Raw genomic sequence first — 27,002 nt, 5'->3', positions numbered from 1 at the left:
CCAGCCATCTGGGCATGGTGGCACACACTTATAATCCCAGTACTTGGGAGGCTGAGATAGAAGGATTGCAGGTTTGAGGATAGCCTCAGCAAATAGTGAGATTCTCATCAACCCTAGAGAGACCCTGTTTCAAAATAAAAAATAAAAGAATAGGTCTGGGGGTGTAGCTCAGAGGTAGAATGTCCCTGGGTTCAATCCCCAGTGCCACCAGAAAAAAAGAAGATATTACAAGCCTGCATTCATTTCTACCTGAATTGTTTAGAGTGCTTACAAAAATGGCAGGTTCTAGACTTTCCTTCATGCCCATCCCATCAGAATATCTGGGAGCTATTTCCTGAAAATCCAAGATTTTATCATGTTTTATGTTATTCTTAGGTTTGCTGAAGGTTGAGAAGTACAGCTTTTTGGAGAGAAAGAAGAGAAAAATTAATGTGCCACATTTCACAAAGATAATGTTGCCTTTAACCAGGATAATTTTTCGCTGCTTTAAAAAACAAATAATTTGCTTTTATCTTCACTGCTCTGTGCTCACTTTGGGATTGGCAAATCTTGGCTGGTCAGGGTGGGCAGGGTGTCTGGCTTCCAGCCCAGATGGATCTTCTCCACATGTTTCCTTCAGAAAGGATTTGATGGCAGTGGCACAAATGCAAGCCCATTTTCTGCCTCCAACCTGCTCAAGTCCACTGACACTGCACTGGCCAAAAGCCACAGGGGTAAGCCAGAGTCAAGGAATCACACTCCCCCTGCCATGAAGCCATGGCAAGGGGATGGATTTCACCGTAGGTGAAGGATGTATGGTGGCCCAACCAATCTCCCACAGGTGGAATCTGTTTTAATCGTGCACACTGAATGATTTCTTGGCACATACAGGTAGTTTTCAAAGACATGTTTTTTAACTGAACAGCTTAGCTGTTATTTCCTCCAGCTATGTGGCTGAAGGCAATGGTGAGAGGGAATATAGAAATGGAATATGAGCTGGAGATAATCACTACCAACTGTGAACACTGATATCCAGTTTAGACCCTAGAATTCATGTGGAAATCCTTAATCTGTATTATCTTATAATTGTTTGTAATTGTAGTATATATAATGTAAATTTTTCTTCTAAGCCATTTTTTTCTGTGTACAGGTCAGTAGGAAAAACCACATTCATAACATGCAACCAATTTTTAAGGCTCTTCAGTCTCATAAAACTAAATCTCTGTACCCATTAAATAGTAACTCCCCATACCCTTCCTTCTACTCCATGAAAACCACCATTCTACTTTCTATCTGTATGAGTTTAAGAGGAATTATGCAGTATTTGTTTTTTTTATAACAGGAGTATAGTACTTGTCTTTTATGATCTCTTTCACTTAGCATAATATACTCAAGGTTCTTCCATGTTGCTATATATGTTAAAATTTTCTTAGTTTCTAGGATTGGAAAATATTTCATTGAGTGAATATACCCCATTTTGTTTATCCACTAATCCATCAGTGGGCACTGTTTTTGCTATTATGAATGATGTGTATACTACCTATTTTAGCTTTGAAAATCATACTTGCCATGTGCTCCCATTAAGGCAAGTTTTCTTCCTATAATTGAAAACAAAACAACAAAAACACTAATACATTTTGGAATAGAAGTTGACCAACTACACACCTGCAGGCTATATCAAAACCACTGCCTATTCTTGTACATTCTACATGCAATGAGTCACTTTTGCATTTTTCAATGGTTCAAATAATATCAAAAGTAATAATTCATAGCACATACAATTCTATGAAATTAAAATTTCAATGTCCATAAAGTTTTGTGGCAAAATAGCTACACTCATTAATTTATATATCACAGATGATATATAAATTAACACAAGATTAATTTATATAATTAATTTATATAATTGCAACATGAGGGTTGAGCATTCAAAACAGAAAGCATGGCCTGTAGTGCCTAAATATGTGCTGACCCCGCTGTAAAAGATTATATTACTGTAAAACATTATATTACTGGTGTAGCATTTTAACTGTTCTACATAGTTGGTTATAATGAACCCTAGTAGTTCTAGTTCTCATGACTTTTCATTTCTTTGGAACTGTTTAAGACAGGTCAGTTTTACAAATATTTATCTAATAAATGAAACAGTCTGTGGCAGAATGCCTCCTGGAATGCCACGTGACTCTGGAGCTGGTGAAATGAAGAAGACACCAACACACTCCAGACCAACATACAGGCAAGAGGGAGAATGAAGGGCCCCAGTAGAGCCAAGCCTGAGGCTGGGGACTTGCACATGATCTGGGGCTTTGGAGAGAAGGGTTACAACAGCAGTTCCAATTTTTCTGCAATCACAATCTTTCTTGTTTTTCTTTTTTTTTTTAATTGGAAGTACTGGGGATGGAACCCAAAGGCATTCTACCTCTCAGCTACACCTCCAGCCCTATTTATTATTATTATTATTATTATTATTATTATTATTATTTTGGTTTTGCATTACTGGGGATGGAACTCAAGGGCATTCTACCTTAGAGCTATACCCCCAGCCCTAATTTTTATTCCTTATTTTGAAACAGGGTCTCACTGAATTGCAAAGGACCTCACTAAGTAGCTAAGGCTGTCCTCAAACTGTGATCCTCCTGTCTCACCCTCCTGAATGCTGGGATCACACACATGTACCACCATGCCTGGCTACCAGAGGTATTTGTTTTCTTAGAAATATATTTTTATTCCTTTTTATTATTCACCAATATTTACTTTTTATTTTTATTTTATTTATATGTGAAGCATATTGAAAATGGTATACTTTAGACTGTACTTGGTGCCCTCTCCCCCCTGCCCATTCCCCTTCCCCTCCTATTAACAATGAGTGCCCAGGTTAACCATGCTATATTCATACTTTTACACATATTTGAATGTAGCTCCTCCATTAATCAACCTCAGCCTTCTTCCTCTCCTATTCTTCCATTTTAGTTTTGCTGAGATTTCCACTCCATTATCTGGAGTCCCTCTGTATTCCTAATACTCCCTAGTTTGGGCATATTAGAGAAAACATATGTCCCTTCTCTTTCTGTGCTTGGCTGGTCTCAACATAATGTTCTCCAGATCTTTCCATCTTCTTGCGAATGACAGGATTTTGTTCTTCTTCATAGCTGAATAGAATTCCATTGTGTGTATTTCGTATAATTTTGCAATCCATTCATCTATTGATGGAGACCTGGTTCCATATTTTGGCTACTACAAATTGTGCTGCTATGAACATGGGTATGTATATGTTACTGTAGTTCTCTGATTTCAACCCCTTTGGAAAGATACCCAGGAGTGGTATAGTCGGATCATATGGTAGATCTATTCCCAGTTTTCTAAAAAATCTCCACACTGATCTCCATATCAGCTGAACTAGTTTGCACTCCCACCAACAGTGTAAAAGAGTTCCTATTTCCCCACATCCTTGCCAGAATTTGTTGTTATGTGATTTCTTCATGTTTGCCACTCTGATTGGGGTTAGATGGAATCTTAGCATAGTTTTGATTTGCATCTCTCTGATGGCTAGTGATGTTGAACATCTTTTCCTGTATCTATTGGCCATTTGTATCTCTTCTTTTGTGAATTATCTATTCAATTCAGTTGCCCATTTCTTGATTTGGGTTGTTTTTTTTGCTAGTGTAGAGTCTTTTGAGCTCTTTGTATATTCTGGATACTAGCCCTCTAATTGGAGTGGTGGCTGGTAAAGATCTTCTGTCATTCTGTAGGCTTCCTCTTTAGGTTCTTGGTGGTTTCCTTTGATGAGAAGAAAATTTTAGTTTGATGCCATCACACTTGTTTATTCTTGCTTTAATTTCCTGTGCATTGGAGGTCTTATTGCGGAAGTTACTGCCTATGCCTATATGTTGGAGTAGTGTTGAGCCTATGCCCTCCTCTTATAACTTCACAGTATCTACCAGAGGTATTTTAGATTTCATTATTTTCAGTGCATTTGTGTTTTGACTGAATTCTGTCATAGGAAGTAAGGTGTGTAATTTTCTACTTGTGCCATCATGTTGCTACTTAAAACATTTCAGATTTCAGACTTCAGATTTTTCAGAGTAGGTTCTACTTAAACCATATACATTTATTCCTATTTACCAATGAGGAAGCTAACTAGTAGTGAGGTCAGAGTCAGACCTAGATCTGGGCTCCAAATCCTGGCAGACCAGCTGAATGCAAGCTGTAATTGCAAGGATCAGGGTTGACACTGGCCAACCTCTCAGATGATTTCAATAGATACTGACCTACAACGTTCAGCCAGTATGGCATGCATCTGACAAATACTAAAGCAGGCCCTAGATAAGCCAAGCAGCTGAACTAATTTAAAACAATAAGATTAACCCAGAGATTTCTGAAAATAGTAATTATTTAATTTTCTTGTGCTGGTTAACAGATAGAGTATGCTAAGAAACCAAGCAGAGAGCAGAAGATACAGGTGATGAGGAGAGCAGAGACTGAAAGCCGAGGGTTTGGTATTCCATCTCAGCCACTCTAAAAATGGACTAGGGAGTGGTCTCTGAGGGGTTTTAATGGCCACATTCCTTGCCTCCCAGACCTCCCACTCCACCTGTGGAACAAAACAAATCATTCTTTTGTTTTCCCCATTCATCAAAGTCTACTGGATTAGCAATTTGCTTCACCCAATTCCCAGTGATCTTTGATTGTTTTCCAATTGTTTCACGTGTTCTAGTATCTGTCGGCTAATCCCTTTGAAAGGCTTTTGATGTTCTTTTCCATTCCTCTCCTGCTCTTTCCTCTCTTTGCACTCTTGCAATTTATGGTATACTGATGAATACAAATACTTAAAACAATATGCAGGAGACACACACAGCCATCCTTACTAGTTCTGTGGCATGGTCAGCCAGCCAACTCTTAGACAGTATGTGCCCAGGAACGTTTCTTCACATGTCACTGCATCCCCTAGCTCAGATGCTTACCTCTTAGCATGTGTAATGGTTTTCTAAAAGGTCTTTCACTTCTTGGATAATTTTCACCCTACACACTATGTAACCTCAGGAACTTGTCACTCACTCAATCAGCCAATCTCCCTCAGCACTATGGTAAATACCGCCTTTACAATAGCACACAGGAGGCCGAGAAGCTTAACTCTTAAGATCACAGATTGGACTCAAAACAATTGGATCCTGGTTTTTCCACTTATTTGCTGTAGAACCGGGGTAGGTTGCTGGCTATCTGAGTTTCAGTTCCCTCTTCTCTAAAATAAAGCTAATAAGAATAGTTTCTTTTATAGACAGATGTAAGAATGGCAGGTTAAGAATCTACCAGTATTTAACCACTGCTATATAGTATTATATTCTTAGGAAATGTCTAAGGATTAGTGACCATCATCACTACCACCCGCTTCATCATCTAACATGGTAACCAGATTTATATTCTGAGCACTCGTATATTCAGCTGTTAAAATTTAGTCCAAAGCAACCACTTTGGTGTATTCTAAATGGTACTAATATTTTTCTACTTCCATGCTTTGTGATTGCTTCTGTTCGGATGCCTTGTCTCCGGTCCCATATTAGCTCATCCAAAATGTTAACAATTTGTCAAAAAGGCACCATAAAAGTTATCCCAGGTCTTTCCAAGGAGATAAACTTTTCCATTCATTATATTACTTTTTTGGGAGTGGGAAGTTTCTCTTGGGTAAGTTATTTATAATGGCTATAATATAAGCCTGGCATGGTGATGCATGTCTACAATCCCAGTACTTGGGAGGCTGAGACAGGAGGATTCAAGGACAGCCTCAGCAACTTAGTGAGGCCCTGGGAAACATAGATTCTGTTTTAAAATAAAAAATAAAAGGTCTGGGTTGTTTCTTGGAGGTAGAAATCCTTGGGATAAATCCTCAGTACCAAAAAGAAAAAGAAAGTTGAAAAGTTGAATTTGTAACCCATGTGTGCCCACAGACATAGGGGATATTGTATGATTATTCTATACTTTCCTTCTCAAAAATACCTGAATTATATGGAAATTAGGATTATAGTAGAAACTCCAAATGTCACCCTCACAGGTATAGGAAATGTAGATTTAAGAGAAACAAGTGAGTTTAGTGGCCTGATAGACCATAAAATTTCTAACAGCATTGATTGCCATTTTCTATATTATCCCAAGACAGTAGCTGGTTTAATTTATTGGAATCAAGAGAATGGCTACCAACCTGGAAATACAGGTAAACAAATAATACAGGTTGACCATCCCTTTTCCAAAATTCTTGGGACCAGAAATATTTCAGATTTGGAGGTTTTCGGATTTTGAATTATTTGCATATATACAATTATAAGTGAGGATGGAACTGGAGTCTCAACACAAGATGCATTTTTGTTTCATACACACCCTCTATACATTGACTGAAGGTAATTTTATATGATTAGTGAACCTGCATGTTGTCTTCAAAGTAGCACAGATCAGGTCTACATTGTGTCTATGCTCAAAAAGTTTCAAATTGTGGAGCAGTTTGGATTTCAGGTTTTCATATCAGGGACGTTCAAGTTTACATGGTTTATTGATGATGCATTCTAATACCTAGTGAAATAATCTATCTTCCAGGATCTGTGGCCTCTTTTTATTTCACTATGTCCTTATCCTTTGGGTAGTCTGAAAATCACCTAGGCTGTTCTTCCCATACTTCTCCATTATAGAATGTATCACATTGAATTGTCTGTTTATCAGCTCTTCACCTTCACTAGGTAGTAAATTCCTTGCAAACAAAGCTCTTTATTATTCACTGGTTAGTGTAACAGTGCTTTCCCTCTCTCCTTCTGTGCTTCCCTGTGTATATAGCATCCACCCTCTCTGGCTCTTACAGGACTCTAATGTCCCTCCAGCAAGAAAACTTTTAAGGCTTCTTGCTATTTTTCCTGTTGAGATATAAATATCAACTTCCCTCAGTGATTTAATTCTGCCCACACATCTGTGACTATCTCCTTCCTTAAATTTTTTTCAGTAATATACCTCTGAGTGGAATTCTGTTTCCAGCTAGCACATTCTCTAAACAGATGATGTTTTCCTATCACTTCTAACACGTGACTTGCCTTTAGTGACTTGCAACATGTGTTAATATTTAGTGTCCTCAAAATTTCTACTCTCATTTCAGAAGTTTGGTTTCTGGTAAGAAGTGACTTTAAATTAGCTCTCTCTATAAGTCAGTTCAGAAGTGTTAAGACCAAATATTAAAAATGAAATTAACTTCTTGTTTCCCCTCAGAGGAAAGGTAGAAATAAAACAAACTAGAAAATACTCTGTAATCCCTCCTCTTTAGGCTACTGTTAAATCATTGGGAAGCTCACCAAGTGCTGCGTGTATGTACAGCCCTGTCCTCTGAGCTATGTTATGATGTGAGACTATAATGCACCAATAGAAGTGTGTGTGTATGTGTATATCTATGTGTATGTATGTATGTGTATATATATATTTGTATATACACTTTACATATGTGTATTTATTGTTATAGATACATATATACTACTATACCCATGTGCTATATATACATACATTATATATACATACAATATATATATTGCTGTATTCATGATAGTTTCTTAAAATCTTTCTTCTTTATGGTGCTGGGTATTGAACCCAGAAGCATTCTAACTCAGAGCTACACCCCCAGCCCTATTTTTTTCTTTATTTTGAAACAGGATCTCACTAAGCTGCAGATGGCCTTACTAAGCAGCTGAGGCTGGCCATGAACCCAGATCCTCCTGTCTCAGCCTCTCAAGTACTGTAATTACAAGAACACACAACCATGTACGGCTCCATTTTTTATTATATTCTTTTTTAAAAACTCTATTGGATACCACATTAAACAAGCAATCAAACTTACATCATCAGTAATAGAACAAATTGATGTTGTCAGCTTCCTAATGTAAAGCAATAAAAAAATCACATCAACAGTGTAGTATACTTGCCAAACTGTTTAATCAGGAATCATCACATGACAAGGTTCAGATTAATATAAATTGTCACATATTCCACAACTGTATATAGAGAGTCCTCTTGTATATTGAGTGTGGTAAAAATTTTACACTTACAGATCTATGTGAAAGGTACTCACTTTACTATTCTTCCAACGTTTTTGAGAAAAAAAGTTAGAAGTACAGTCAAGGTTGATGTTTTTAAATAGAAAAAGGTTAAAAGCATTAGCTACATTTTGAAATTGATTCCACAAAATTATGATTTCACAGAACTACAAGAAATGAGATCAACTTTTTCATATTAAAATTTCTTAAATCATATTATAATTTGTTAACATTTATTAGGTATTTATTGTATTTCAGAATTACAAGCATTTCATAAATAGAATTAGGCTACAGGTAACCTAAACTTTGAAAGATTAGCATGTGGCAGGTACTATTATTCTATGTAAGAATGAGGAGATTAATGAGTTTAATTTTCTTGTCTAAAGTCCAAAGCTTATCTGTGGTAAAGCTATATTCAGATTCCAGAGATAGATACCCCCTATTAAAACAACATGTGAACAATTTTTACTTATTTATTTTAAATTAAAGATTGAGCTGGGCATGGTGGTGCACAATTTTAATCCCAGCGTTTGGGAGACTAAGGCGGGAGGATCACACAGTTTCGAAGCCAGCCTCAGCTATTTAGTGAGGCTCTCAGCAACTTAGGGAGACCCTGTTTCCAGATAAAGTATAAAATAGGTCTTGGAGAAAAGCCCCTGGGTTCCACCCGCAGTACCACAAAAAATAAAGTTATATTAGATTGGTAATGTCTACTATTATGAAAGATGCAAGGGATTGAGTCCATTCTCCCACACTGATAGTAGGAAGATAATATGACATACTTGGGAAGGTAATTAGCAGGATATGTTGCATATCGAAGCAAAAAATCCAAGTGAGAGATTGTATAGATACATAATGGAATATATTAGAATATTCAGCACTATACTGCAAAAACACAAAATTGAGCACAATGGCCAATCAAGAGGAACATTTGTGCTAAACAATAGTAGGCAACCTTTATAGAAGAATATCCAGACCTTCTCTAGGTAATTTTGAAAATTATTCAAGACATAGTCAGTGAATAAAAATGAATTTACAGCCAGTCATGGAACTGTACCATTTATGGTCAAAGAATAGATAGTGAACACTTAGTAATAACAACTAGGGAAATGAAAGGATTTGGGGTAGAAGAAACAAACCACGAAGGATGACTTTCCAAATTGTGTGTGTGTGTGCGCGCGCGCGTGTGTGTGTGTGTGTGTGGGTGTGTGTTGCTGGCTCTGAGCTACACCTCCAGTCCTATTTTGTTTATTTTTAAACAAGGTCTCCCTAAGTTGTGGAGGGCCTCGTGTTGCTGAGGTTGGCTGTGAACCTGAGATCCTCCTGCCTCAGCCAACCAAACACTGGGATTACAAGTGTGCAGCACCACATCTGGCTTTGTTTTGTCCAGGGATGCTGTACCAATGAGCTACATTCCCAGCATTTTTTATTTTATATTGAGACAGGTCATATGTTGAAACAAAAAACTCTTAAGTGAAAGATTGTAGAGATACACAATGAAATCTATAGATTGTATAGATATACAAAGTTGCCCAGGCTGGCCTCAAACTTGGACTCTTCTTGCCCTAGCCTCATGAGCCTCTGGGATTGCAGTGTACCACCACGCCCTCCTCCACTCCCCATTATTTGTTTTAACAACAAAAACATTAATGTATTTCTTCTGGTTTAAAATAAAATGTGATGGAACAAAATAAGCACAAGGTCTAAAATAGAAATATTAAAATATAGTGAAACCTTACTAATTTTTAGAAACTAGGAAAGATTTGCTTATGAGAATTTGTTTAAAAATGTATTTTATGATGTATCAAGAATAGTATCTCTTTCCTGATGTACTGGCACATGATTGTAATCCCAGTACTTGGGAAACTGAGACAGGAGAATCACAGGTTCATGTCAGCCTCAGCTACTTAACGAGGAGTCCCACCACAACTTAGTGAGACCCTGTTTCAAAATAAAGGGAAAAAAAAATAGGGCTGGGGGTGTAGCTCAGAGGTAGAATGACCCTCCTGGGTTCAATCTCCACTACCGCAAAAAAAAAGTATCTCTTATAAACCAAGATATAAGGATTAACAAATAAAAGCATATCAATAATAATTAGTTTTTATTTTTATTTCAAAACAGGACCTCACTAAGTTGCTGAGGCTGGCCTAAAACCTGTGATCCTCCTGTCACTATGCTTAGCTTCTATTAAACTTTGTCTTTCATTTAGGTATCTATTAATGTAATGGTGTTTATCCAATAACTACTTTCTTAAAAAGCTTACCCCACAGTTCTCACTTTATTAAAATCATTAGAAAATAATTATTTTAGTCTGAATCTTTTCAAAAGTTATACTGATTACAAAAAATTTCTCAGGTATGGAAAGAAATATCTGTGCAATTTCAAAATTAGAGTTGGAGTCAGTAAAACCTTGGTTCATCTAGTTTCACTAAAACTCGTGTTAATATTCCTAATTAAAGATTTTATTTTAATCACTATTCATTCCCAGAATAAAGACAAGCTTAAGTTCTTACATATATAGTTGTGGTTTACATATTCTCTAGCAGTTTCAGAAATACATGCAGTTCTTTCTGTGTATGCTTAGTCTCTTTTCTTTTAACTTGTTTGCCTAGCTGGAAAGGCAGTTGTCAGATTATATTCTCTTTTCTGTTTTATGGTAAGTACATATCCTGCACTATTTCCCTTATGCAAGCCCGGAAATCAGTCTATATTAAAAGTAAGTGCAATAAGTGAAGAGAACACACTCAATAGGTTGACTCAGTTGACAAGTCACTCACTGTCTGTCTACTCTCATTGAAAAGCAGAATCTTCCTACTATTCATGAACACTAGGTCAGAGAGAGAAAAGACCAGGGTAGAACAAGAAAAACAATCTCTGGTCCCACATCTAGGAGTGGTTCTCAAACTTGTCAGCATGTTGGCATTATCGGGAGACCTTCGAAAATTTCCATCAACTCTGCCACACCCCATACTAATGACATTAGCACTTCGTGGGTGGGATATGAACATCAGCACTTTTGACTGCAGCCCCGGATTCAACAAGCAGCAAAGACGGAGAAGCAAGGTTTTAGAGAAAATTAACAGGTTTTTTTAAGTAGCAGCCACCTCAGCAAATTGAAACAGCCAATAAAGTTAGTCCAAGGGACAGTATGTGGTTAAAGGAGCCACAGAAACCTTGTGGATTAACAGAGCAGTTGGTGTTTAGTTTAAAGGAAGAAAAAATTAATTCACTAAATGAAGGGCTAGGATCCTTCAGACTTTGACACCTGTGCCTTTCACTGAGCATGAAATAATTAGAAGTTGGGCCACCTGTGTGTATTTTCCCACCTCAAATGAGATCAAAGTTCAATTATTTAGAGACTAGAGTTTAAGGAATTAGAAGACCCTGGAGATCAGCTTAAGCAGGTGGTTGACTGTTTTTCTTTCCATGGTACTTAACTTCCTACGTATACTCTGTGCCTTCGACAACAGGCTGTCACCTGTAGTCACTGTGCAAGGCTTTCATGGTGATGGAATATATGACTGCTCATTCATTTAAAGAAAAAAAAACATGAAAGGCTTTATGGTCACATTAGATATTTAATAGAATACTGATTTCAACCATTTTTATGACCACAGGCCTTTTAGAAGTTCAATGTCTTTTAAATGTTTGTTTAGTCACATAAACCACTGGTTTTAAGTTGCATTCTTTGCTCTGGGAATTTTGTGAAGTTGGCACAAAGTGATATTAATAGTAGTGTTAATGTGTGTATTCCCTATTGGCCTATAAATTTCTCGGTTACATGATAATTTAATTAGTACTTCAGAAGACCTTGCTATGATGGTCTTGACTAATAAGTCAAGTGAAAGTTATTTTAAACCTCACTTTTTAAAAAGTTTTTATTGGTGCATTATAATCATAAATATTAATGGAGTACAAGACTTTGATATGTTTGTGAATGTACTTTGTATGTTTGTGAATGTACATCATGTACATTAGGAAATTTCCCTCTTACCCTCCTTCCATCTCCCTCACTTAGGTCACTGTATTTGCTCATCTATGGTTTCTTATTCTTCATCTAGAGTTCCTTTTATGACCCATTTTCTCTCTAGCTTCCACATATTAAGGAGAGTATTCAATTTTTTACTTTTTGTAACCAACTAATCTCACTTAGCATAATGTTCTCTAGTTCAGTCCATTTCTCTGTAAAATTTGTTCTTCTTTATGGCTGAGTAAAATCCCATCGTGTACATATCCCATCATTTTGAAATCCATTCATCTGTTGCTGGACATCTTGGCTGGTTCCATAGTTTGGCAATTGTGAATTGCGCAGCTATGAACATAGATATGCATGCATTCATTTTTTTTTTTTTTTTTTTTGCGGTACTAGGGATGGAACCCAGGGGCATTCCACCTCCAAGTTACACCTCCAGACCTATTTTTTATTCATTTTGAAACAAGGTCTCACTGAGTTGCAATCACAACTTCTGCGACTTTGAAAAAGGCAGAAACTAATTACAGTGATTTTCAAACTTACCTTGTTGGAATAACCTGTCAGTCATTCAGAAATACCAAAGCCTAGGCCGCAGCCCCAATCAGCCAAACACAATTCGTGGGGTAAAGCACAGACACATAGAGTTTTGGAAGCTACCCAGGTGTTGACTAATGTGAAACAATTTTAGGAAACTACTGACTGACTAACGACATCTACAGAATTTGTTTTAATTTAGTTGGGGCTTTTGCCTGAGTTTCAGTTCAGAGGTTGAAAATATTCCATTGCTCTTTAGAAATGGTAGATTTGCTAAAAATGAAAGAATCTGTTGTATGGTCAATCTTCAAGAACAAGTAAAGCCAGATGGAACTGTATGATTGATCGATCTCAGTGAATAAGAATTACTATTGGAAAACTGGGTGTGGTGGCACACACTTGTAATCCCAGTACTTGGGAGACTGAAACAGGAGGATCGCAGGTTTGTGGCCATTCGGGAGGCTGAGACCAGAGGATTGCGGTTTGCTGACAGCCTCAGTTACTTAATGAGGCCCTTTGCAATTCAATGAGACCTTGTTTTAAGATAAAGAATAAAAACTAGGGCTGGGGGTGTAGTTCAGAGGCAGAATGCCCCTGGGTTTCATCCCCAGTAACACACACACACACACACACACACACACACACACACACACATATATACATATATATATATATATATATATATATATATATATATGGGGTATAGCTAGCAGGTAAAATGACTTGGGCTCAATCTTTAGTACCACACATAAAAATAATTATATTGGAAGTCAGAATAAGACAAATCATTCAACAAGATGTTCTCAAAGCCATTGAATCATATAAGACAAACAGCAAAATGCATGGGAGTATTTTATGTCAGGAGAAAATATATATTTTCAATAATTTATAACTAATTATTAATTTATTATGTTCTACAATATAAGTATCTAAATCCAGCAACTGTGAAGAATAATAAAATTGAACATTTTCATTAAATTTTTATTTAATTATGAGTATATTATTTATCTATATAAAATTAGGTAATTCATAAAAATACAAAGTTTGCAAGACCATGACTTAACTTAATGCAGCTAAATATTTCTCTTAGAGAAAAATAAATTATGTTCCTACTGAGGATTTTGGCATGTTTATGAATATTATGAATGATACAGCAACAAATCCGTTTAAAGGGAGCTCCAGGGGGAGTTAATTAATTCAGTCTGTAATTCCTTGCTGAACAACTACTGTTAGGTAAAGCCAGAACTGGGTGCTGTGGACAGATGAACTATATCCTCATAGTCATAAAGATTGCAGTATGACGAGAATGGCATACATTTAACAAAGAAATATTAAAATAATTTATTGATATTGGAGTAAGAGTTATAAGAAAGAACATTTGGAAGCACAGAAAACCTGAGCTGGATCAGGGGAGAGTTCGTGCTGTGATGGCGCACATCTGTAATCCCAGTACTTGAGAGGCAGAGACAGGAATATTGCAAGTTTGAGACCAGCCTCAATAACGTAACAAGATTCTCAGCAAGACCCTGTTCCACAATAGAAAATAATATAAAATCAGTTTAGGAATGTAGCTCAAAGGAAGAACGCATCTGGCTTCAATTTCTTTCTTTTTTTTTTTTTTTTTTTTTTTTTTTGGTGGTACTGGGGTGGAACCCAGAGGCTTTCTCTTTCTACCTCCGGGCTATACTCCCAGACCTATTTTATACTTTATTTGGAAACAGCCCCCCCCCCCCTGGCCGCGGGGCGCGAGCGCGGGCCGGGCAGCTCTCCCGCGCGGGCGGGCGGCATGGCGGCGGCTGAGTGGCTGGAGGCCGGCCTGGCCCGGGTGCTGTTCTACCCGACGCTGCTGTACACCGTGGTCCGCGGGAAGGTGCCGGGCCGGCGCGCATCGAGGGCGCGGTGCTGCTGGGCGCGCTGCAGCTGCGCGCCATGACGGGCCAGCTGGTGCAGGACGAGAATGTGCGCGGGGTGATCACCATGAACGAGCCCTACGAGACGCGCTTCCTGTGCAACTCCTCCAGGGAATGGAAAAAAGTAGGAGTTGAGCAGCTGCGTCTCAGCACAGTCGACATGACCGGGATCCCCACCTTGGCCAACCTCCACCGAGGAGTCCAGTTTGCTCTCAAGTACCAGTCCCTGGGCCAGTCTGTCTGCGTGCATTGTAAAGCCGGGCGCTCCAGAAGTGCCACTATGGTCGCAGCGTATCTGATTCAGTTGCACCACTGGACCCCAGAGGAAGCAATAAAAGCCATCACCAAGATTCGATCCCACATCTACATCAGACCCAGCCAGTTGGAAGTTCTCAAAGAGTTCCACAAGGAGATTTCTGCAGGGGAACCAAAGAATTACAGTTGTAACACATCAAAGACATGAAGTATATGGACTGGAAAGATTTCAGGACAACCCTGCTTGATACAGAATAAAAAACATTTTCAGGACCAAAGGGGCTTAAGCCTACACTTGAACAAACAAGAGATGTGATAAATAGTGGATAATTTGGGAAAAAAATTAATGTGAGGCTTTATGAGATTAAAATGGTTATTAAAAACTTTTGGAGTGACTCAGGTTTTAGCTTGTCAGTTTGTATTTGCTTTGGTTTCTCTCTTTACAAGTTTGAGGTTTTCTCAAAGAAGTAAATGCAAAGGCGGTAAGCGAGGGAGGAGGAGAGTATCCTCCAACACCCTCAAAAGTAGTCACCATTGTTATTCCTGTTCACACAGAGTGGTCTTCGGGAGCAAAACTGTCCTGACTTCAGTCATCATTCAGCTATTTCTTAGCTGTGTAATGTTAGGATATCAATTTGTCCCTCATCACCTCCTGTATGTGGCCTGCTGGCTACAGTGAGCTTTTGTATACCTTCTAGGATTGTTATAAGCATCACCTAAAATTAAATATGTATCCAAGCTCAAGTTCTGTTCCATGCTAAATCTGCTAGGATTGTTACAAGCATCATATGAAATTACCCACATTCCCAAGCTCATGTACTGTTCCACACGAAGTCCTCAAATGATCATTTCATTCTCTTCACAGAGCCTCTAATGACTATACTGTTGGGAGTGAGCATTTTTATTAAGGGTAATGTAGCAATGGATTAGAAATTAGATGTACAATGATAGTCAGTGCGAGGGCTTTCATAGGTCCAGTCCCAAGATTTAGATTCAGTAGGTTTGGAAGGGACCTAGGAATCTGTCATTTAAAAAAGCTTCTCAGCAGTTTTAGATGGTGAGCTGAATTTGGGGAATACTTGTCTATGAGACTATAAAATAATTGTGCCTCTTGAAATGTAATCAGTAGCATCCATGGAAGCACCTCGCTTCTCCCTAATCCTAAACTGATGTGCAAAATCCTCTTCAGGAAGAACCAGACATGCCACCACTGCAATGTACTTATAGCAAAGATTACATTAACAGGTAGACCAAAGTAGAACTCATACAAGGACATGCTCAAAGCTCTGCACATTAGAATCAATGCACAATTTTAGCAGAATGACCACATATTAAATACCTCCATCTTCTTATCAGACACCCTTAAAACTTACAACTGTACAAAAGTTCAACCTTGTCTCCAGGTTCTACCTCATTAATGTTGTGCCATTTGTGTCTCTTCTTTTGTGAGGTGTCTACTGAGTTTAGTTGCCCATTTCTTGATTGGTTCATTTGTTTTTCTAGTGTAGAGTCTTTTGAGCTCTTTGTATATTCTGGATATTAGCCCTCTATCAAAGTGGTGGCTAGCAAAGATCTTCTCCCATTCTGTAGGCTTTTTCTTTAGGTTCTTGATGGTTACTTTTGATGAGAAGAAACCTTTTAGTTTGATGCCCTCCCACTTGTTAATTCTTGCTTTAATTTTCTGAGCTTTGGAGGTCCTGTTGAGAAAGTTACTGCCCATGCCTGTTGGAGTGTTGAGCTGATGCCCTCCTCTAATAACTTCACAGTGTCTGGTCTAATAATCAGAGCGGCAAGCATAAAGAAATCAAATAATAGCAAATGCTGGCAAGGATGGGGGGAAAGAGGAACTCTTTTACACTGCTGGTGGGAGTGCAAACGGGTTCAGCCAATATGGAGATCAGTGTGGAGATTCCTTAGAAAAGTGGAATAGATCCACCATACAATCCAGCCATACCATTCCTGGGTGTCTTTCCAAAGGGGATAAAGTCAGAGAACTACAGTAACATATGCATACCCATGTTCATAGCAGTACAATTCATAATAGCCAAAATATGGAGCCAACCTAGGTCTCCATCAACAGATGAATGGATTGCAAAAAAAAAAAGGAAATATACACAATGGAATTCTATTCAATCTACTCAGCTATAAAGAAGAACAAAATCATGTCATTCGCAAGAAGATAGAAAGACCTGGAGAACATTATATTAAGTGAGATCAGCCAAGCACAGAAAAAGAAGGGACATATGTTTTCTCTAATATACCCAAACGGGAGCACTGGGGATACCAGAGAGACTCCAGATAATGGAGGGGAAATCTCAGCAAAACTAGAATGGAAAGATAGGAGAGTAAGAAGGCTGAGGTTGATTAATGGAGAAGTTACATCTGAATATGTGTAAAATTGTTCATGGTTAGCCTGGACACTCATTGTTGAGAGGGGGAGAAAGGGAAGTGGGCGGAAGAGGCACCAAGCACAGTCTGAATGTACACTGTTTTCAATATGTTCCATATTTTAAAATTTTTAAAAATTTACAAAATTTAAAAACTTAAAAAAAATTTAAAAACAAATAAAAAATAGGGTTGGGAGTATAGCTTTAAGGTGGAATGCCCCTGGACTCAATTCCCAGGACCATATACACACAATAAAGTTTACCAATTCAGAAACTTGAGATGTTGCCTTTTCCAAATTAATGTATAAATGTTAGCTTATTTTTTAACTTTTTATTGGTGCATTGTAGTTATACATCTTAATTAGAATACAAGATGGTGGAGGCATACATGCACAAATCACCCAATTAGCCTTTACCCAATTCCCACCCCATTCCTTTCCCCTCCCTCCTTCTCATGTCTGATATGTTTGTTAATGTACATTAGGAACATTAGAGAATTTCCCTCTTCCCCCCTCCTATCCCCTCAGGTCACCTTATTTGTTCATCTACAGTATCTCCTTCTTCATCTAGAGTTCCTCTTATGACCTATTTTCTCCCTAGCTTTCACATATTAGGGAAAGCATCCAATTTCTTCTTTTCTGTGACTAATCTCACTTAGCATAAGGTTCTCCAGCTCCATCCATTTCCCTGTAAATGATATAATTGTGTTTTTCTTTATGAGTGAGTAAAATTCCACTGTGTCATATCCCATAGTTATGTAATCTATTCATCTGTTGACGGACATCTTGGCTGGTTCCACAGTTTGGCAATGGTGAATTGTGCAGCTATGAACATAGATGCGAATGCATTAGTGTGTTGTTTGGTTTCCATTCCTTTGGGCAGATACCCCGAAGTGGTATTGCTGGATCATACGGTAAGTTTGTTCCCATTTTTCTGAGAATCCTTCATACAGTTTTCCAAAGTGGTTGCGCTAATTTGCAATCCCACCAAAAATGTATTAGAGTTCCCACTTCTCCACATCTTTGCCAGCATTTGTTGTTGTCTGAATGATTGCCATTCTAGTTTGAGTTAGGTGAAATCTCAGGGTAGTTTGATTTGCACCTCTCTGCTAAAGATGTTGAGCATTTTTTCATGCATTGACTGGCCATTAAATTTCTTTTTTCGTAAAGTGTCTATTTAGTTTCCTTGCCTATTTTTAATCAGGTTATTTGTTTTCTTAATACTGAGTTTCTTGAGGTTTTCTGTGTATTTTAGATATTAGTCCTCTATCAGAGGAGTATGTGGCAAAAATCTTCTCCCATTCTGTTGGCTCTGTGTTGAGGTTCTTGATAGTTTCCGTTGCTGTACTGATGCTCTTCAGCAAATGTTAGCTTATTTTTAATATAACTATTAATCAACCTAAGGGGTATGGAACTTTAGATGGCCAAATACCCAGCTCTATTAGTGGTTAAGAGCTAGTGCTTTGGAGAGACACTCTGGTTCTAAATTCTGGTTCTGTTGCTTAGTAACTGCACAATTTAAACTTTTTGCCTTGATTTCCTCATCATATCATTAAGGAGAATAAAGAAAGTAGAGTTAAAGCTTAAGGTATATGTTAAAGTCGTATTTTTTTAAACTGAGTCTAAATGATTTATCACACTTAAAGTTTGTTTTTATACATAAGTCGGGGCAGGGGAAATGCACTTGTGCTATTATTTAGAAACCCGGGTTGAAAGAGACTCTGCCTCTCAATAGCAGGACTGTCCTTGCCTCCCTTACTATCTGCAGCAGAGGGCACACCTTCTGAGGGAGGCACATGCAGAGGGGCATCCACGCTCACATCACATTGGCCAAGCTCAGTCATATGACCTCATCTCATTGCAGGGAAGGATAGGTAATGTTCCCAGGAGGAAAGGACAACAGGTTTGGAGATTAGCTAACAGCTTCTGTCACAAGGTGTGAGACTAAAAGGACAGGTCTAGGAGGAGGATGCTATGAAGGTCTAGGTAGCTAGAATAAGAGACAAAAAAAACTAAACCATTGCGGCCCTACATAAAGGGTGAGGAAATGAGATGAGAAGAGATGGATAAAAACTGTGAACCAAGTAGAATAAAAGAGAGAGATGATGTCAAACAGTGAGGAAAAAGCTGTTGAATGAAGTGTTAATATGAGAAAAAAATGCCAGTGGCTCGATTTTGCTGAGAGTGGATCTAATGGATATAGCTTTACAAGCTGGAAAGTCTGGCTGTTGGCTTGTTTTAAGCATTTTGGACACTAGGCCACCTACTCATCATGGCATGCGAGCACCTGGCACTACTTAATCAAAAAGGTAATAGAAACTGGTGATAAAAGTGTGAAATATGCGGAGCTCCCAGAATAAATAGGTTATATCCTCTGGTTTTCTATTTATATTAGTTATGAAATTCAATCTTCCTGGCAGCAAGATTCTAAGCCAAGCTGTCTGAGAGCTTTCAAAATGTGTTACGTCTCATCATCCCAGATGTTGAATACTTCTAAAAACTTAAACTGAATGACAAATATACATGTGTGGTAACTTTTTAAATAAATTAAAAGTTTTTATAATTCTATTCTGTGTGTGTGTGTGTGTGTGTGTGTGTGTGTGTGTGTGTGGTGCTGGGGATGGAACCCAGGGGCATTCAACCTCTGAAGTTACACCCCCAGCCCTATTTTATTCTTTATTTTGAAACAGAGTTTCACTAGGTTGCGGAGGGTCTCTCTAAATAGCTGAGGCTGGCGGGGAATCTGGATCCTCCTATCTCAGTCTCCCGAGTACTGGGATTACATGCATTTGCCAATAAGTCTGGCTTTGTAGTTCTGTTCTTTTGATTAGATCTATTGTATTTTTCGAGTTCTGCTCTTTTGACTTGATCTATGCCAGTGATCAGAACATTTGAAAATATATAGTTTATACATACGAAAATATACATAAAGGGTATATAAGTTCTAGATTATTATTTTCAACCTATTTTAATGCACTTATGTCAATTTTGTTGAAATATTCCATGGAATAAATATTTGGGACTTAATAGGTTAATTGTGTTGACAGAAAGAGAGTGTGATGTTATTTTCACAAATAAAGATTCTACATTAAGACCACACCTGCCAAGTGGGTCATGTACTTTGTGACTTATGCACACTGCCTGTCAGTACCTCACAATACATAATAGTTGACAAAGTAAATATGGAGACACATCATAGGAAAAATGAGTGTGTGTGTGCGTGCGTGTGTGTGTGTGTGTGTGTGTGTGTGTGTGTGTGTTACTAGGAGTGAACCCAGAGGCATTTTACCTTTGAGCTATACTCTCAGCCATATTTTATTTTATTTTGAAATAAGTTCTCACTAAGTTGCTGAGGCCTCACTAACTTGCTGAGGTTTGCCTCAAATTAGTGATCCTTCTATCTCAGCCTCCCAAATACTGGGCATGCACCACCCTGCCCAGCGAATATATTTATTAGTATGAAATTCTGATTTTTCTTTGCCTATTTTGTTTTTTCTTTTGGATATTTTAAATTATTTGTCTTAGGATACTCTGTATTGTTGTAATTTTACTAAATTTGGCACAGTTGTTGTTTCTTGTTCATTCATTTGTTCTCCATTCAACAAATACCTATGTCATTTCTTCCCAGCTGCATTTCTTTTTCTCAGTAATTTTTGAATGGAAAAGAATTTAGTCAATGGCCTGGGGATATGGCTCAGTGGTAGAGTACTTGCCTAGCACATGTGAGGCCCTGGATTCAATCTCCATCATTGTAAAAGAAAAAAAAACTTTTGGTCAGTAAGGGATAGATTCCTTTTCATAGTTTTGAGAAAACTCAGAAAGGAGTAACTCAGCACTAATAGTAATTTTTTATTCAGAATGAAGCATATCTAAACATCTACTTTAAAAAGTTTATGAGGTAAATCCAAGATCCAGCCTTACCTTAAAATTTAATAAAAAAAATTTTCTTATTGTATTGTCAGAAAAAAATGAAAAAGAATGAAAAGAGATTAAATAGTTCCACATTCTATTAGATTTAAATTAGATGTTGATGTTTCTATAAGTAATTCAAATCATACCAAGCATGTTCTGTACTATACTTTTTTCAAACATTTCAACCTGGTGAATTCTTAACATTTCTATAATTTTAATGAGTGTAGAATATTTTAGTGGCATACATAAATTAAATATTATTGGATATCTTTTCTAACTTTTAAAATATCTATGCTTCTGTCCTTAAAATAAATTTCTAGAAATAAAGATACTGCAACAGAGTTTTTACATTTTAAAATATGCAAAATTGCCTTTTGCAAAGGTAATAGTAATTGTAGCTTTTGTTAGTAGCATACCAGAGTGCTGGGATTTCTGCACCTATACCAAGACTAGGCATTATCATTTGCTCTTTTTAAAAAAAATAGGCAATGTGGCCAGACATGGTGGTGCACACTTGTAATCCCAACATTTGTGAAGCTGAGGATCATGGTCCGAGGACAGCCTCAGTTACTTAGTGACGCCCTTTGCGACTCAGTGAGACCCTGTTTCAAAACAAAGAATAAAAAAATAGGGCTGTGGTTGTAGCTCAAAGGTAGAATGCCCCTGGGTTCCATTCCCAGAACTGCAAAAAAAAAAAAAAAGCAATGTGTTTAACTTAAAATTTCTGTTTCTTACAGACAAAATAAAAATACTGAGCACACTCAAAAAATAGTCTTCGTTTATCTTTGTGTTAGTACTAAGTACTAAGAAACCTACTTCTGCCTGGTGTAGTGGCGCACGCTTGTAATCCCCGCGCTTGGGAGGCGGAGACAGGAGGATCACACAGGTTCGAAGCCAGCCGCACTGGCTTAAGAGACCCTGTTTCCAAATAAAAAAGTATAAAATGGGTCTGTGAGTGTAGCCCGGAGGTAGAAGGGCTTCCAGGAACCCCAGTACCACCAAAAAAGAAAAAAGAAAAAAGAAAAGAAAAAGAAATCTATTTCCATTATTATTATTATGATTATTAGTAATTGATAATACTAAATTATCCTAATATAATAGCAACAAATATATCATTCTGCAATTAAGCAAGAGCTAAGCTGAAACCCAGAATTCTGTTACCCTCATATTTACAAATTAGTTCTTAAATCAATGCTCCTACTAATCAAAGATTTGACCGTATGACTTGGAGGAAGGAAGATTTGCTTGCACACCTTTCCTTGTGGATTTCCTTAGAGGGCTCAGTCCATGGAAGGCCAGAAACTGCCATGTCAGGGGCTGCTGGCTGGAACGGAAGAGAGGGAGATGAGAGGGCTTTGCTCTCTCATCATTGAGGTCAGAAGCAGAAAGAACCAGGAGGAGGAGGAACCAATATATAATCCCGAGGCCAGACCCTCAGGGACTCCTCTTTAGCCTCCAAGCCCTGCTTCCAGCATTGCCACCTTGTTTCTGTGAGGTTGAGGGGGTCATTCTAAATCCAGACCATGATATTGGGATACTAACAGTCAAAGCACATGGTATTCTTCAGCTAATGATGAATACTTCCAGGTTGGTGTGTTATCCTCTTAGAACTAATTTCATCATAAGCATGTTAGGAAGTAGACATTAAGTGCACTCATCTAACGTGTTTCTTCTGTGTTAACATGGCTCTCCTGAATGAGTTAGTCAATGAACTAGTCACTAATAAATTTGTCACCAAGAAAATCAAGCCTATGAGAAAAAAAGCCAATCTTCAATCTGAATCCATTCAAATGATCTTCAACATAAACATGCCACCTCATTATGAGAAATCAAGTACTTTGAAAAGACCAAGATGGCATCCTCTCTTTAAGGTTTATATTTGGTCCAGGATTCCTGATACATGGAATAGCCCCTACCAAGAGTCACTGCTCTCCCAACAAAGCCTTGGATGGCTGCCACATCGGGATCAGTTAAATGGACATTGTAGTATTTCTCTTGTGCTTCAGTTTTTACAACCCATTTGCAACAATTGCTGTAAAGCCCATCATTCCACCGAGGGTAACTGGTGCCTCTTCAGCTCTTTGGAGAAGTTTGGCTCCCTGCTCTTCATACGAAGAAGAGGAACATCTGTGCTGACTGATATAGCGACTGCTTGAAGATTCTTCCAAAAACAACAAAACCCCTCACAGTCCAAACGCCTTCTCTCATCTGCTTTTAATTTGAACTTCAGAGTGTCAAAGATATGTGAAAGTTTTCAATCTAGGACTGCTTTTAAAAGTACTATTTTGCTAACAAGAAGAAAGTTGTGAAATATTGTAAAATATAATACAGAGTTATGCTATCTATAGTTCATGATTTCAACTAATTTTACTTTTTACCATAAAAATTTAAAAATAGCTTATAATGGCAATGGATTGGTTTCTATTGCCCTCCAAAGATAATTTTACATTTAGGACCTGAGGGTACAGTTTAATGGTAGAGTGCGTGCTTAGCATGCAGGAGGCCCTGAGTTTGATCCCCAGCAAGGGGAGGGGACAGGGATAATTTTACATTAAATAATATTTATAGAATATTTACATTAAATAATATTTATAGGCCCTATAATATTATTGTAATTTGTAACTTTATGGCAAAACAAATTCACATAATTTGTAAAACCTGTGCATTAATTTTATTAGCCCCAAACAGAATTGTCACAAAACCTAATTTTTTAGTTCCAACTCTTACAGAATTTAAATGGTACTATAACTTTTTGCTTTGTTTCTCGTACCGGGAATTGAACCTAGGAGCATTTTACTTTCAAATGATACCCCCAGTCCTTCAACAATGTTTTGTTTTTAAACAGTGTCTTGTCCTCAACAGGCTGGCCTCAAACCTGAGATTTTTCTGTCTCAGCCTTCCATGTACTAGGATTACAGGTATGTGCCACCACACCTGGCCATGTTGTCCTTATTTTATTGCCTTTTTGACAAAATGGAAATTATCATGATTTAGGAATGCTGTCTCATCTCCGAATCTTTTTTAAACAAATATGTCTCCAACTTCCCTTCAACTTTATTCCAACCCAATACCATGACTGTTGCCAAAAAGAGTTTTAATCCGTTCCTCCTGGGCAACAAATTTTATTCCCCAAAACTCAAATCTTTCACTCAGGTATGTTGCATTCTAGCTACAGTAGAATATTACCTCTTTTTTCTTTTGAGGGTCTGGGGATGGAACCCAGGGACATTCGGCCTCCGATCTATACCCCCCGCCCTATTTTTTAATCTTTATTTTGAAACAGGGTCTCACTAAGTTGCAGAGGGCCTCACTAAGTAGCTGAGGCTGTCTCCAAACCACGATCCTCCGGTCTCAGCCTCCCAAATGCTGGGATTACAAGCGTGCACCACCAGGCCCGGCTACCTCTTTTCTTAATGTATATAGTATACATTAAAAAAAATTTTTTTGCAGCTGCATAATTTTGCTTACATTGATACCATCTTCAGTACCCTTTCCTTTCTGTTCTATCTTGTGAACAACTTCTCATCTTTAAAAGAACGATTTTGGGTAGAAGTGACTTTGTGGTTCCTGTCTCTATATAACCCTTCTTGCAGAACTACTATGGTTCCTGTGTAAGCTGGACTGGATGCCATAAGTCATGTTTATTCTGCATAGCCGCATTAGACAACTAGACCAGATGTGAACCCTGATAGAAGATAAGCCAATAAGAACCCCTGACCAGGACTTGAGGTGGAGTCTTTGAGAAGCTGAGCAATTAGCTGAGTTGAATTAACTGGAAGGTCATTTATATTGGGGACAGAATATGTGCCACCATGACAAATCGTATGGCACTGTGTTAAGTTGCAACAGAGCAGAAATTATGAGCAAGATAACGAGGCCAGTTTGCAGAATACCATCTATACTGATTTTCATGAGAAGTGTCATTCTAAATTAGGTCTTCTTTCTGCTTTCATTTTGTATCTTAGATACTCCTATATCAAGAAAGACTCATTCTAATTACTTTTTAAGCTAACTACTAAATAAAAATCACAAATTCTAATTCACTTTACTTTTCTTCTTTTGCTAGGTGAAATGGATATTAATCTTTGCTTAATCTGAAATCTATTGATTGGAATTCGGATAGAAATATGCCTATCTCTAGATGTTTTGTTGTTTTTGAAATAAAAGGGCTTTAAGAAGATTATGGTTTAAATATTGCCTCTTTTCTGAAGCCTTTCTGATTATCTTCAGCTTGATTTAATTAGTTGTTAATATGTTATCAGCTTTTTATCACTATAGACATACAGATATATAAATGTATGTGTGTGTGTGAGTGTGTGTGTGTGTGTGTGTGTGTGTGTTATAACAAAATATATGTTTTTCTGTTAGATAGTAAAGACCTAAACTTAGTGCCTACCCTGAGCTTGGTGTAATGGTATTATTATAATGTGTGTTATTCTCAAACCTACATTTTAAAGTATATATAGACTCTCTCCACAATATTAATGAGGTTCTATTCTTTGCCTATCATGTAGTTAGAAACTGAGGGAGCTACAACTCTACCCCAAATTTGTCTCTTTCTAGACACTTTTTCTAACTACTAAATCAACCCCTTGCACTAATGTTTGTTTATTGTCTCCATTATAGCTCTTCAAAGTTAGAGACCGGTATTGTATGCACCTTTCAAAATGCCAGAATAATGTCAACTGAGCAGACCAGCTTTAGTAAATGTAAATAGAAATAGAAATCCATAGCACTACCTAGATTGTAGTTCTAGATTACTGATGTGAGTGACAATTACTTTTTTTATGTGTCTTTGTGTTTGTGTATGTGGTACTAGAGATTAAACTTGAACTCAGGGGCATTCGGCCTCTGAGATATACTCCCAGTCCTAATGTATTTTTATTTAGAAACAGGATCTTGCTACGTTTAGAGTTTCACTGCTTGCTTAGGCTGTCCTCTAACCTGTGATCTTACTATTCCAGCCACTCAAGCACTGAGGAGACAAGCTTGTGCTACCACTCCTGGCATGACCGACAATTTCTAAGCAGTCACCATATGGCAAACTTATAATGACCCATACATATGTACATATTTGTATGAATATAAGAATCTAAATTGTGTAGATTATGCTCTGCTTTTTTAGTGTAGACATAAAATCTTGTATTTATGTTTTGATATTATGCTGAGTAGTATTTTAGAAGATATGAAAATTGAAATTATAGTACTCATTTGAAGACATTTTATATGGTAGCATTATCTATTTTTTCTAAGAACATAAGAGAATATTAGTAGCATGATAAAGTTATAAAATATAGATCATTTAAAAATGAAAAAAAATTTAACGATTTTATGTATAACTTGCACAAGGGGCAGTGAATGCTAATTTTACCATCCAGTTAGAACTATTGAGACGGGCATGGTGGCACATGCCTATAATCTCACTACTTAGGATGCTGAAACAGTAGGGTCACAGGCTCAAAGCCAGCCTTGGCAACTTAGAGCCACCCTAAAGTATATTATTTATTTATTTATTTATTTATTTATTTATTTATTTATTTTTGTGGTACTTGGGTTCCTGCATGCCTTTCTACTTCCAGGCTACACTCCCAGACCTATTTTTATATTTTTATTTGGAAACAGGGTCTCTTAAGCCAGCGAGGCAGGCTACAAACCTGCTGTCTTCTTATCCTTTTTTAAAATTTTTTTCCATAATACTGAGAATTGAACCCAGAGCCTCACACATGTTAGGCAAACAGTCCACCACTCAGTTATATCCCCAGCCCTTCTTATCATCATTTCTATCAATAGATTAAACAAAGTGTGAAACATTCAACTCTTCTAAGGAAGCTGTAAAAGGGGGAAGTGAACTTATGGTTTTACTTGGTGAGTATTTTAAAATTAAAGTAACGAGAGCAAGTCTACTTAAGACTGAATGCCAGGGATTACTGTTTAGTATGAAATTGCCAAACCTGTATTTCCCTTTTCTTCCTTTGATAAAATTTAGGAAGAGCTTATCA

At 37.5% G+C, this 27,002-nt stretch overlaps 1 pseudogene across 1 annotated transcript; it reads left to right on the top strand.

The window, feature by feature from the left end:
* Nucleotides 1-14,326: 14,326 nt before the first annotated feature.
* Nucleotides 14,327-14,913, top strand: LOC308262352 (phosphatidylglycerophosphatase and protein-tyrosine phosphatase 1-like; annotated as a pseudogene). Its single transcript has one exon. The product of its transcript is annotated as a phosphatidylglycerophosphatase and protein-tyrosine phosphatase 1-like (transcript).
* Nucleotides 14,914-27,002: the final 12,089 nt, after the last annotated feature.

The sequence above is a fragment of the Muscardinus avellanarius genome (genome assembly GCF_963383645.1).
Source record: "Muscardinus avellanarius genome assembly, chromosome: 4".
Lineage (NCBI taxonomy): Eukaryota > Metazoa > Chordata > Mammalia > Rodentia > Gliridae > Muscardinus > Muscardinus avellanarius.
Note: the sequence above shows the minus strand (reverse complement) of the source record. Positions and strands in the feature narration are given on the sequence as shown.